Source organism: Trifolium pratense, linkage group LG5, assembly GCF_020283565.1.
Source record: "Trifolium pratense cultivar HEN17-A07 linkage group LG5, ARS_RC_1.1, whole genome shotgun sequence".
In the NCBI taxonomy this organism is placed as follows: domain Eukaryota; kingdom Viridiplantae; phylum Streptophyta; class Magnoliopsida; order Fabales; family Fabaceae; genus Trifolium; species Trifolium pratense.
Window position 1 is genome coordinate 42664783 of NC_060063.1, and position 12423 is coordinate 42677205.

The 12423-nt window shown below is 35.0% G+C and overlaps 1 long non-coding RNA gene and 1 pseudogene across 1 annotated transcript; one reads left to right on the forward strand and one right to left on the reverse strand.

The window, feature by feature from the left end:
- The first annotated feature begins 202 nt into the window (after positions 1–202).
- LOC123885508 lies at positions 203–2156 on the forward strand. The gene is made up of 4 exons (XR_006801170.1): positions 203–512; positions 854–1091; positions 1171–1634; positions 1749–2156. It is a non-coding gene; the product is annotated as an uncharacterized LOC123885508 (long non-coding RNA).
- Positions 2157–5033: 2877 nt separating this feature from the next.
- On the reverse strand, positions 5034–8064 carry LOC123884573 (annotated as a pseudogene).
- Between the last annotated feature and the right edge of the window lie 4359 nt (positions 8065–12423).

A 12423-nucleotide genomic window follows, 5' to 3' on the forward strand; every position in this document is an offset into this window, starting at 1 on the left:
ATAAATAAAAGTAAATTTTTAAAATGATAAAATTAATCTTTTTCGCTCATAATTCTAGACATAAGGTCACCCATCAATAAATTTGCCTTAGTTAGGTAGATCATGTGGAACCTGCCTAAGCATCAACCATGTTGAACCTGCCACATACCAAGATATAGCTCTCAACTCTCTATAAAACCAAGATAGAGTTCTTACATGTAGTAGTTAGCTCTTATCTCAAAACTATTTTCTTTCATGTTACTATTTTCTCAAAACTATTGTAACAAAAAAGTTAAAAGGAACAAAATTTTCATCACAAAATTCCTAAGAGAAAGATCATATCTAAATTGATAGATCCTTGGTTCTTCTATGTAGTAAGCTCATGTCAACTTATCTCTCCCTCTAATATCAATTCCTCCCCCCTCTAATTAATAACCACTTCTTCAACAATACTTACTACTTTTGATTCCTAATTCAACGAGGAGCTTTATTTGGTTCCTAATTCAACGACTGTAATTTCTTTGATTAATGAGGTAAGTCACAAAAATTCTATTTTCTAGTGTTATATATTTTATTTAATTTTTTTGTTAATCTGTTAGGTTTCTTCAATTTATTTCATTGTTTTTATTTTTTAAAAGAGCACAAAATTAGCCTTTCTTGAATCTTTTAACCTAAATGTGGCTAAATGATTAAGCAAAGAGGTAAAAGTGTGAAAATCAAAAGTCTGATGCTAAATATCATTTACAAGTAATTAAAAGCTAAAATATTATGTGTTCATATTCCATTAGAGTGATTATGCATTATTTATCCTTATATATTTCAGTCTTCAGCTATACATGTTAATTATTTCTTTTCTTTTTTTTTCTTCATATAGGTCCCTTGGCCGTTGTTGCTTCAATAATTGCAAGCCAAGCAATTATTTCAGCATCGTTCTCCATGGTATCGCAAGCCTTAAGTATGGGTTGTTTCCCAAAGCTTAAGGTTATATATACATACATCCACAAAACATGAAGGCCAAATTTACATTATTGTGGTCAATTACATGTTTATGGGTGCATGTATTGCGATTACCTATATCTTTCGGCCATCCGAAAAACTGAGTAATGCTTATGGTAATTTTCTCGCCCACACAACTACATTTATATCACATATGTAAGTTTGAATACTAACCAAGTGTTATGTTTGATGCAGGGGTTACAATAGCCTGTGATATGGCTATTACAACATTTCTAGTCTCAGTTGTCATGCTAATTGTGTGGAAGAAGAGCTTTTGGATAGTTGCTCTCTTTTTTTTTTTTTTTTTTTGGTTACAGATAGTTGCTCTCTTTACTTAAGAATATTATAAAGCAGTTGTAGTCTTGTAGATGAAGAAAACAGCAACCAAATTCGTAACAAAACCTTCCAAAAAAGAAATGAAATTCTCATGTTCCCCTATAACTTTGTTTGTTGGGTCTTTAATTAGCACCTATTTAATGCTCATAGAAATAGAAATCATTAATAACTTGTAACTCAAGCAGAGACACATAGAGAGAGTGTGCTGAGAGAGAGACTTTTGTTGTGTCATTTTTATCTTATACAGTTAATTAACTTCTCCAATGTCTATTGAAATTAATTCTATAAGCATCGAGAAAGGTGAAAATGACCACTCCTCCAAGGTGATTTCAATTCTTTTCTTATGTTTTTTTTTTTCTTTCTTTTTCATCTTTCAATTTCTAGTTTCCATAAATGTCTTAAATATGAAGTAACTTTTTTCCTGTGAATGTTAACAGCTGAGATGGACGACTACACTCTCCTTAGCATTTCAAAGCACATTTCCCCATGGCATCGATCACATGGATGATCTCCTAGGTGTATTGTCCATGATCTATTGGACAATCTTGTTCATCCCTGCATCAAGTATCTTTGGATTACAACATTTCTAGTCTCAGTTGTCATGCTAATTGTGTGGAAGAAGAGCTTTTGGATAGTAGCTCTCTTTGCTTTACTATTCAGCTTCATTAAATTGACTTATCATCATTGATGGTAAAGTTCACAGAGGGTGGCTTAGTTTCCAGCCTATTTATCAGCCTACCTTGCCTTCACTCAGTTGTTGTCTTAGTGCCCGTTTGGGCCTCCTTAATTTTGTCTTAAAAGTTATTTTAAGAATAAAGTTGAAAATAAAAGCTTTAAACTTAAAGTTAAAGTTGTTTGATATTTATTATTTTTTTCAACTTAATTATCACTTTTAAGTTAAATCTGTTTGGTAAAATAGATTAATAACTAACTTATCATAAATTTCATGATCATCTAAATTTAATTAAAAGATAATTATCCTAATAATATAACAAACATAAAAAAAGATAATAATAATAATAATAATAATAATAATAATAACAACTTAAAAAAGATAATTATCATAATTTTTTTTATGAAAATTAATTTTTTTTAAGTCACTTATATTGTGTTTTTTATTAGAAAAAGACACTTATTATTTTAATAACTTTATCAAAATCGTGTTTGGCCCTACTTCTCCTTAAAAGAAGTAGAGAAGTAAAAAATAAGAAGGGTCAAACGGGCACTTAGTTTCCATTAAGGCAACACCAACTATTAGGGTTTCATTAGGGGATAGGTATGTATTTGATAGGGATTTTTGTGTTTTTGGTATTGCGGAATTTGGTGGGATATAATTTTAGGGAGAAAACTCTCCTCAAATATATTTTTTTTTTTTGATAAATTAAGAGAATAGCGGGTATCAAAGAGATTTTAAGAATACCAATTAAGGCACACATAAAGTCCCTCGTCGTCTACCATAGTCTCATATGTAATAATAAAAAAGAAAAAAAGTACAAAAGAAAAATAAACTGGGGGGACATGAAACCTGACCCAGCAAAGTGCAACTCGACCCAAATGGGTGATACAAATACATAAATCAGCACAAGTTTAATCAACTTAATCGAGCCTAACTGATTATCCTCAAGCACGAGTGTGGCAAACGTCCCAAAGAGATAAACGTAGAACAACGAAGAAGCATGCAAACTTCTATTTATTCCTAAAAGATAAAATAGGAGTCCATATTCAATTAAGGCGAATGAACTGACCGTCAGCACGGAACGGCACACGTACCCACTACTCCATGCAGCAAGCAGCAAGCGATGATGGCTTTTTCAAGCTAAACAGTCCGAAATCATGGAATGATACGGATATTGAGATAGACCCGACAAAGTGAGACCTCCGTAACAACCTATGACGAATCAAATCTTGTTAAAGCAAGCCAGAACCAATTGAGCGCCATATCAAGGGATGGTCAATCAACACGGTCTAGCCCCACAAGAAAGATCAAAACACCGGTGACTACTACCGTCAACACGGAGTATCTCCGTACCTAGCTCTTTCGAGTAAATTAGGCCGAATTGGGTCATGATAGTCTAGCTCGTGGATAGCTTCTAACAAAACAGCGCGCATAGGAATGAATTGACCGCCAACACAGTAACAATCCAATATAAAATTCCCTGCAACACAGCAAGACGACAACGGCGACGGAGGCAACATCTTTACCTGGTTGACTCCTCAAATATAGGGTTATATGAAGAATACTAAAGTTCTTGTTTTATTCATCATGCTTATGGCTCTATATATAGAGCTACATAAAAACAAATCATATATTTTAAAAAAAAGAAATTAATCCTATAATAAATTCTAAACAAATCTTAAATATTCTAAACAGAAATATAAATCATAAATCCTAATATTATTTTATTTCAAATATAAATCTAAACTATATTTAAATATAAAATCTTCAAAAAGATATTGAGGCATTATTCTCGACAGTATTTAGGCGCATGGAGAGAGTAGAGAATACAAAATCTTCCGGTGCAATATAAAGCATGAGTATAGTGATCGGATTGGAGATTTGAATGAGTTTGAGTCTGAATTAATCAATTATCTCAGAGAATTTATCAAACATAGCCATACATACACAACAAGTTGAACCTGCAGCAATTGTTGAGCAATTAGACGAGGAAGAGGAAAATGTAATTGCTGATCCACGTGTTTTGATTCCAAAAGCCCGCTATTTTTACATTGAACTTGTTATTATGTATTAATTGAACAATTAGACGTGGAAGAAGAAAATGCAATTGTTGTGCCACTATTTATTAATAGTATATAAGACCGTTATTTATTTTGTGTTTTTTTCTTTACATAAACTTTTTGTTTGTTTCAGTGTAAAAAAGCTTGTTTAATGAAATATTAAATATGACTTAGTCGTGAAATTCCATTAAACATAAAAACATTTAAAAAATGATAAAGTTAGTCAAATTTTAATTTTTTTGAAACAATTAGGTAAATATTTAATTCTATCCCTTTCTTCATCTTCACGCTAATTAGACACTCGTAACTTATCCTTCTTTTAATTTTTAGATTTGTATTTCTCTTTGATAATATTTTAAATCACACTAAACTTGATTTTTTTAAGTTTCTGTTAATTAGATGTAAAATAAATTATTTTAAGCAAAATTGAAAGTGCAGCAACATCTTTATACTAACTGGATAACACTCTAACTATGTTGGCACTCAATTAAAGAAAATCAACATAACCGAAAATTAGGGAAACCAGGCCAATCAATGAAAAAGTCATCTCTAATACAACTGGGAGTTACTTTTGCCGCCATACTGGTTACTCAAACACTGTCCGCGACTTAAGTAGCAGACAACTTTTTTTTCCAAAATGCCTTATTTTTACGCATACGCTACTTAAGTCGCGGATGTGTAAAAATACGACGCGCGAGTAACTAGTAGGATGGCAAAAGTAGCTCTCAATACAATTTTGAAAAGAAATTCCACCAACAAATAAGTTCATTACACTAAAAGTCCAACTTAACTAAATTTCAAGAACAGACGTTAAAGTCGTGAAGTCATAAAAAGATAGCAAACCTTCTTTAGTTTAACTTAAGGGGAGGGGGAAATGTTAGCAGCAAACATTCTTAATTCTTTATCTTCTGGTTTGAGGAGCAATTTTTTTAATAAGCAAATGTTTGTTGTTAATATTATATATTATTTAGTCTTCACAGCTTTACTAAACTTATAATCATTCAAGGGATGATTAAAAATTGAACCTCTGGGCAAAGTTATGGAGCTACAAAGTACAAATAATACATGCTAATCTTAGTCTAAAATATCCCAAACATTCATGTGATGATCAATGAGAGTAGGGGAAAACCAAAAAAGCTATTTACATCTAGCATGATATGTGATTCCTTCTTGAGTTGGTTATAGAGCAGCATAAACTAATTCCCCTAATATATGCTTTATTTATATGTAAATAACCATGTCATTTGATCCTTTAGGATGCAGTTGTTTTATAGCACTGATTTTGGTGCTCAAATTTTTGTCATCATTCGCTTCCAAGTAAGAATTTGGCTTTGAACTTTCTAAGTTTTGTAATTTCACTGTGCATTGTTGTTTACAGAATTGCTCTTGTTAACACCTTGCATGTCCATAGGGGAATTGGTTATGCTACCAACAGACCCTAGTGTCTGAGAGCTCAACTGCGGACTTGCTGGACAAGCTTCAGGATTACCGGTACTCATCGCATGAATTGCCCCTGAGCTCATCTGTTGTGGACTCATCGGAGTTCGTTGACTCATTTGTTGAGGGCTTGCTTGCTGATGTGTTTGCTGGCTCATCGATGGAACTCCCATTGTAGATGGCGATCCCACCTGTGGAGGTGAAACAACTGCCTGCAATTGTGACGTTGTGTCTTGCTGCTGTTGTTGCTGCTGTAATTGCTGCTGCAACTGTTGTTGTATATGCTGCTGTTGCTGTTGCTGCTGCTGTTGCTGCTGGGATTGTTGGTGTTGCTGTTGCTGTTGCCGATTCATATATAGACTCATCCCCCCTGGCATAAGCTTTGGTGGACCCATAGGACCCATTGCTCGCTGCAGCGTACTCATATTAGCCCTATTCAGAGACTGGTTCAACACTGAAAGACTGGAAGAGCTGGGGTGCATCTGCCGAGCTCCTGACATGCCGGCAATGCTAGACTGAGGTGAACCTAACATGCCTTCGCGACTCTGTGCCTATATTGTTGGCTTATAGAATTACTAATATTTGAAGCTTGGCCAAGATTCATTGGGTTCTGACCTATATTTCCCATGCCAGCAATAGACGTCATTGGTGCTGAGATTCCAGTTCCTCCTATTCCCCTTGCAGCTCCAATTCCCATGGCATTGGCCATAGGTGAAAGACCAACTAAGCTATTTCTGAAGTTACTCATTCCCATAGCAGTTCCAAGTCCCAACATCATTTTCCTTTGCATTTGTGGTTGCTGGTTCTGTTGCAGCAGTTGTTGCTGGTGCTGTTGCTGTAGCATCTGAATCTGAAGAGGTGAGGCTTTGTTCAGCAAGTGATTACCTAATGGCATGTTGGAGTTCTGTCCAACCGCATTCAAATGTGAAAGCTGATTTGCACTGAGCAAAGATCTCTGAAGCTGTGGATTTTGCTGTTGAATGAGAGAGTGTTGATTTTGTTGAAGCTGCTGCTGCTGCTGCTGCTAAACTGCTTGTTGTTGTGAGTCCATTTGCTGTGGTCTTTGAGCCATTGAGACACCAGAGAGAAGTGCTTGGGACATCTGCAAGGCCTGAGAGTTTCCAGGTGGCAACATCCTTGCATTTGCTACAAGGTTCTGCGGTATATTTAACGATGCATTACTGCCACTGGCTAGTTTTGCAGCTTCATTATAAGACTGACCCGGACTTGGTTCTCCATATTGCTGCATGTCATTAGGAGGTAAACTAGATTGACTGCCCAATGGAAGGTTCACAGGGTTTGGCCTGAGTTGGAATCTGTCATCTTCTTTAACATATCCTTCCTTGTCTATCTGCAGTAGGCAATTTTTTTCCAATTAAAAAAACAATTTAACAAAGATTTGTCCTTCATGTGCTTCAAGTGCAGACAGAGTAACATACCTGTGAAATGAACTGGTCTGCAAGCAAATCCGCAAAATGCTGTCCACAAATAGGATACATAAATCAGAGCAATAAACTTGCAGAAACTCCTTTCTATTATATTGAAAGGCATGAAAGTCAAATGTGTACTACAATAACTCTTACAGTTCATTAACTTTTCATAGTGATTTCATGGTCGACAACGACCGAAACACCATCATGTTAATGCTGAGAAATTATGAAATTATACATACAAAAACTATCTATCCAGAATAACAAGAGGGGGAATAAATTATGACTTTTAACAAGAAATGTGTGCCGAGGAAGTGAAAGTAAACATTATGGCCAAAATATATATGGAGAAATGAAAGCAATGGTAGCAATGAGATAAAATGGCAAAGGATTCCTCAAAAAGGGCGTCAAAGCCACAAGGTTAAGAAAAGCTATGATAAACATAGATGGGAAATGAATGTTTGAATGGCTTAACATTCGCATTCAACTAACTTCAGATGTAAATCCTCAATATACATATAACACAAAAATGTATGCAACGAAACTTACAGTATTCGGTAATGTAGGGAGATGATCTTCAGCGCCTATGTAATCACTTTCGTCTATGTCCCCATAATGCAAAGCCACTGTACCATCAGATGGTTTTTCAGCCATTATCATCCTAGTTCGACACTTGGGAACTACAGTGACAACATTCCCTGTAGAAGAAAGTGAGTGTAAGACAAGAGAAAGAACTACATATTGCCAAGAATAGGAGATTGAGCAAAAATTGCAACAAACCTTGAACTACCCGCTCATTCCAAATGAAACTTGACACTCTCATTTTGCATGTGTTCATACTACCACCTATAAGTGACTTTGACAAAGAACTGGACTCATCTACCAATCCTTCATTTGCATTTGCAAGATGAGCTGCCAAATGTTGCGGGGTATATGTATTCTGCTTTTTAATGGGCTGGTCCGGCTTTTTCATCTTGAACTGAAGTTTATGCCTGATAAAAAGTCCGAAGGATAAATGTAAGTAAGATACACTTCATGAAATTTGAAAGCATAACAACGCTTCTATTTTTGTATCAACAGTTAGAGCAAAGGCTATAATAGCAACAACCAAGTCCTGTCCCATTAGGTGAGTCTGATAGATGGATAAAACATCGTTACAATCTTCTGTCATAAAGCATGTCTCTAAACCAGTTCCGAAATTCAGGAAAACCGTCTTTTAATTCAAACCACTATTATGCCGACTATAATTACAGAGACAAACCAACTACTGTTGAGAGATACCATCCTTCCATGGTTGAGACAAACAATTTTGCTGAGAGAACTTTTTATCCAAGGAAGCCTTTGTCAAGTGCAAATCACTTTGTTCCGTGTTTTGCAAATGCAAGTCACAAGCATACAGTGATCCCAAACAGAGAAAGCTATCAGCAAAAACAGTTTTGTAGACATTTTGCGCGTGGAAGATGCCATTTTGGAGATAACTGCAAATTCTTACATGGTGGGAGAGACTAAGGGAATACATGAACTGAAAAACTTTGTAGGGGCATAATGTCATAGATGTTTTGGCTTTTGAAATTTAAATTTTGGTCTGTTACAAATGTTATAATCTGGTCTGTCCTTTCTCTGGATGGATAGATACTTTGTATTAAAATTGAAAATTTAATCTATTGTTTTATTTATCTATTACTATTACACTTATTATTTTGGTGTTTTTCTATCGAACGGTTGAATTAAAAGTTCTTAGTGGATATATCAAACCGACAAAATTATTTGATGTGTTAATCTGATAATATGTTTTGTGTATAGAGAAACTCTTGTGTGCGTCATAAGAGTTTGATCATAAAATTTGGTCACTCACACAAAATTGAAGAAAACTAGAAAGAGAAAATAATTGACTATTGTATATTTTTTAAGTAATTAAATAACATGCATTTTTATGTAAGTATGACCAAAATTTTGTGTCCATTCAATGTGATATTTCAAATATGATTCATGCATACTAGTCAAAAAAAGAGTTTAACTATACAAATTCTAAAATATTTTTATAATTTTTATTTCCCAATACTCCGGATCACTAATTAGTTTTTTAGTTTCAATGTATGTATATAAAGAGTTTAACTATACTCCCTCCAATCAATATTATAAGCAAAAAATCACTTTTTAGGTTCATTGAAAAAATAATGTATCCGGTCTATATTATTTACCAGATATATGTACAAGACCACAACCAAGAGTGTCCGGACCTAGATTCCTGCTGTTCATTTATCACACAGTTTCATTCAGTTTTAAATCTAAGCCACTGATTCAAGATCGAACGGTTCTTGTGTTTCACACAGTTTTCTGATCAAATAGATCAGACAGGTGAGATCAATTCCAAATCCCATCTTATAATGTAGTAGCCAGTGCCAGAAGTAGAAAGTGTGTTTTGTCCAAGATAATAGCATAGTATGCATGGGAATGGAAATTCTGTCCCTTTCCGATGCAGAAACAATTTAGTGCTTGTAACCTCAAAACTGAGGGCAAAACTAAAACATAATAACTTCAAAGTTAGTCATATCCTCCACCAAGGTGAACCAGCTCTGTAAAAGTGTCCATCATCATCATCATCCCATGAAATTTGACAAGCTTGAAGACCAATTGCAACACTAAGTTTGAAAATCTTGCTTCTGTATTGTTATTTTACTCTTGCTGTTATAGTCTCTTCACCACCTTCTTTGTTTCTCAACCAGCCAAAGAATGACAGACTCCATTTATAAGTACATAGTTCCTGCTGTGATATTCATTCCACCGGCAATGTTACCAAAAGCCGCGGCATACATTTATTTTGTTTGCATAGGTACATTGATATCGTTCGTTATGTGTATAGGGTTTTGTATAAAAGATCGTGGAAGGACACAAGAACTTCAATCTATTACTAGGAGAAATTCATGGTCTGTGAGGGAGCCTTACAGACCAAATTTAAGGGTCAACATGTCTTTTAACACAATCTCGGAGATTACTAGGTTGGCAATGAGAGCATTACCTCCAGTTAAAAATTTTGGTGGTGAAGATATGCAATGCCCTATTTGTCTAGAGGAGTTGAAGGCAGGAGAGTTGGTTCAACCTTTTGTTGTCTGCGCCCATGAATTTCACACATCGTGCCTTAACTCTTGGTTACGGGGAGGAGGAACTACTTGTCCGGTTTGTCGCCATGATTTGTTGTCTAACCATTAGGGTTGATCAGATCAGACTTCTGCTTTTACTTGATTTCAGTGTCCTTTAGTTCCGATTTTAGTTTTTGTTCAGTTTGATTCATGCGGTGTTCCTCAAAGTTCAGTGTTTTTTTTTTCATTTGTAAATATGGATCAAGAAAAAGAGAAGAAAGTGAAAAAGAGAAATGGGTTTATGATGGTTCTGTGGATTCTAAAGACAGAGTTTGAGTTCCTCTTCATGCTTCAACTGGTGTATGGATAGCTTCTCACTTTGTTTTCAGTAAGATTTCTACTTGTGTTCATCATTTTTTTTCTTATGAAGTTTGTAACTATTGTTTAAATATAATTTGAGGGATAGCTGCAAATCTTATCTCATATCTTACTAAGGTGATGTACCTCCAAACTGCAGCAAAGAATGTAAACTATTGGCCAGGAATAACAACCTTGATGCAGAATTGGAGGGGTTATTAAACTCTTACATTGTTAATGGTTTGACATGAAAAATGAGTCTTAATTCTAATTGTCATACTCAAACCAGGGGTTATGTTAAGCCTATTGACTATGTCTCAACTCTCAATACATACCAAGTTTTAAAGCCATGCAACACAAAGACATGTCCTCAACGAACAAGGAGCTTCAAGGGTTTCAGATCACTTCACTGAGATGCGAGCATTGTGGGAAGAACTTGATCAATTCAGACCTATGCCATAATGTGTTTGTCCTAATGCATGTGTGTGTGCATCTAAGCGAAATGCAAGATTGTACAACAATGAAGACAAGATTATAATATCAAAATGTGAGATCTCAAATTCTGTTAATGGAACCTCTTCCTACCATAAACAAGGTTCTTTCCGTAGTTTTACAAGAAGAAAGGCAGCATAATTATGGAGTTGCAAATCAATCTGATAACAAAAATGAAGTAACAGATGCATTGGCTAATGCAGTTGATAGTAGAGGTTATGGTAGAGGTAGAGGAGGACACAATGGTCAACAAAGGAGGAAGAGGTCGTGGAAATGTGAACAATTCCACAAGAGTGTGCACCTATTGTGGCAAGAAAGGTCACATAGTTGATATATGTTACAAGAAACATGGCTATCCACCCAATTGGGGTTATGGAAGAGACAATCAAGGTAATGGAGGAAATGCATATGCTAACAATGTTGGAGCTGACAATGAGGGAGTTAATGGTGGCAATGTGCAACCTGTAGATGAAGGACATGTATCATTGACCAAGGACCAATACAACAGTTTACTTGATTTACTTGAAAGGAACACTATGGATGACATAAAGCATTCCACCAACACGGTGAAGGGAGAAACCAGTCACTGCTATTCTACAGGAGTAGCAGGTAATAGCATTCAAGCACACATAATTGGTAAATTCAGATTACAAGATGAGTTGCTTATGGACTGAGTTTTATATTTGCCAGAATTTAATGTTAATTTGATATTTGTCTCAAGACTAGCCAAAGGAAACAATTGTGTGTTGTCTTTTGAAAATGATTCTTGTATTATACAGGCAAAGGACACTATGAGGGGTATTGGTTTGGCTAAGCAATTGGATGGACTATACTATTTGAAGCCTCGGCAGGTATATACATTCTGTCAGTGAAGATAGAAGTAGTGTTCTATGGCACTTGAGGTTAGGCCACTTATCTGATGAAAGATTTTTTTCTTCTAGACCAATTATTATCATTGTAAAAGTGTTACAAATCTAGTTTGGAGTATTGGCTAAATAAAATCCGAGATTAGGAAATATTCACAGAACAATGATATCTTGTGCAAGTCCTCACTTGATAAAACATGAATGCCTATAAAGAATGAGACACTTTTTTCACTTCACCTGAAACCAGATTTTTAAGAGAGCTTAAAATCAGATTCTATGCTAAAAATCTGTTTGTTTTTTTTTTTAAAAAAATTTAAAAAGGTTAATTTTTTTTTATAGCTTTCGATGTGGCTACCCTTACAAGTGCATGAGCGACCTCATTCGATTGTCTCCTATTAAACTCAACATGATAGTTTTCAAAATTAGATCAAACACACAATGACATTCTCTTATAACATCACTAAACTATGTGACATCATTCTCACCATTATGAAAATAATCAAAAACTCTTTTCAAGTCAAGCACAAAATCCACTCGTTCTAGTTGTAACTCTTTAACCCAATTAAGAGCATGGTAAAGTCCTGACGCTTCTCCTAAATCTACACTGCACATAGATGAACTCCACATTGTTTTGGCAAGCACGAAATGGCATTCATCGTCACTGATACATATACCAAAACTAACACGGTTCCGGTGAGATGAAAATGAAGCATA